General features: G+C 46.9%; 1 pseudogene; it reads right to left on the bottom strand.

The window, feature by feature from the left end:
* Positions 1 to 351: 351 nt before the first annotated feature.
* On the bottom strand, positions 352 to 1406 carry LOC116101263 (annotated as a pseudogene).
* Between the last annotated feature and the right edge of the window lie 715 nt (positions 1407 to 2121).

The raw sequence follows: 2121 nt of genomic DNA, 5'->3' as shown, positions 1-2121 counted from the left end.
AGGCCTTTTTTTAATGGTCACTCTGAGACTTTTATTTTGGATGTAGAACCACTGAAGAGTCTTGACTGTGGCAACCCTGCAGATTACACTAGATATAGGAGGGCTCAAGCTGGGAAGTGCAGTGACAGGAACAATGGTCTGAACCAGTCACATGATTCCAGAGCTGAGATTTCCATCAGGTCTCTCTGGGTAGTCAGGCTTGGCTTTGAACTTCTAAAAAAGTAGTGGCAGGGGGGAGGAGGGAGCTGATGGGACTACAGAAGCTGTGTAAGAACTGGGCCAGCCTGTAGCCACCTCAGTGACATCAGAGAAAGATTCTACGCAGCTGATACTGACTGAGGGCTCTGGGTATTACCAGCCCATGGTTTGTTTGGCCAGGAGGAGTGAAGTCCTGAAGGACATGCTAAGAAACTTGGGCTTGCTGCCCAGCTCCTCCTCAATTCTGAGGATCTGGTTTTATTTGTCCAGGCACTCAGACCGGCAAAAGGCACCAATTTTGATCTACCTAGCACAAAGCCTGATCACTAGATCACCACTAAAAATATCCTCATCTCCCCAAATCAATGGGATACCATGGTGCCCTAATCATTGTAATGGGCCATTTTGGTACACCTATAGTGACTCAGTCACAGAGCTGATCTGATTCCCTTGGAGAAGGAGGCAACTGTAGGACTTCTGACCCACAGTCTAAGAAATCCACTTAGGGTTGGTCACAATGAGATCGTTCCCAATCACCTGGATGCCTGCACTAGCTATGAACTTCTGCCAAACTTCATCATCAAGCTGGTCAGATAGGCCTTTGGTATACATCACTGAATAATCTCAGATGAAGGATTTGTATGATTCAGTCAGCTGGTCAGCTGTGGTATAGTTGCTGGTGTCATCAAGAGACTTGAAGTCCTGAAGAAGTCAGAGACAGCTACATTCATGTTGATGACAACTGATTGCCCGTCCTTCTTGGTTATATTCATCAGCATCTCCAGCATCTCCAGCATCTCCAGCAGCTCTAGCAACTCGAGCACTCCAGGATTTTAGATGCATATCTGTCTTCATCCCTTACATTCTCTGCCACCTACATTCATAGAATCTTTCCCACACTTCTCCTTAATGATGTTCTTCAGGTTGTGGTAAATATCTGTTCCAATGTACATGACTTTCTGCAAACTAGACACACCCACAGGGAAGATCCCGAAGCCCTGCATGACCACTTTGTGGCTGACAAAAAAACCACTGTTGATCATGTTGAAAGCCAAAAGGGTGCAGGACAACTTTAGAGTTTCTAGCTATGTCAATGATGTGACCATACAGAGGTACCCCCTTTTCCACAGCACCAGCTTGGCAGACAGATGTGGACACCCCAGGATGGTATATGCACTATGTTTAGACTTCTTTTCAGTACCATCCATTATACTATTTTTCATTTCACAACCTTAAGTTTCTTGCTAGCCAGATCAAGTACAACAGTTCTACTGATGTGCCTTTGAGACACTCTTCTCTGTGGAACCAGGGAATTCATGGAGCTCTGGGGAGCAGGTCTGGAGCAAAAGTGGGGTAATCTCATTCTGAGATCAGCAGGAGTAGAATGGCTCCCCTCCCTGCCCTGGGCCTGCATGCCCTCAGCCCATGTAGACATGTGCCGCTCACCTTTGCCCAACCAGAGGAGGTCACGTAGCCCAGTAGCTAGGTTAAACTTCCTTTCCTCTGATAAGGTCATGTCCAGCAGCACCTGGAATTCCACCTTATTTAAATGAGGTATTCCCAGCACTCTGGCTCAAGCCAATGATACTTACTTACCCTAATAGCCCCTACTTACCCCCCAAAGGTCTAAATAGCCTTTGTACCCCCGTGAGCTGTCTCACTGGAGCCTGACTGTTCTCATCATGCTCAATAGCCACCTGAGGTCTCCATCCTTTCTGTCATTCCTGCCTTGGTTCTCTGCTCAGGATCCACCAGTTGTGACACCAATCACATTAATAAGGCTTAGGAAGCAGAGCCTGAATGACACTTTCCCCATGTAATGCACCTATCACTGTCCTAGAGTTCCAGGGCCTCATAGAAGCCAATGGAGGAGTAGCAGCTAGTTAGAGACCAGTGAAGTACAGAGATCAACCTCAACATTGG

Source organism: Mastomys coucha, unplaced genomic scaffold (assembly GCF_008632895.1).
Source record: "Mastomys coucha isolate ucsf_1 unplaced genomic scaffold, UCSF_Mcou_1 pScaffold21, whole genome shotgun sequence".
NCBI lineage: Eukaryota > Metazoa > Chordata > Mammalia > Rodentia > Muridae > Mastomys > Mastomys coucha.
This window is presented reverse-complemented; position numbering and strand designations above follow the sequence as displayed.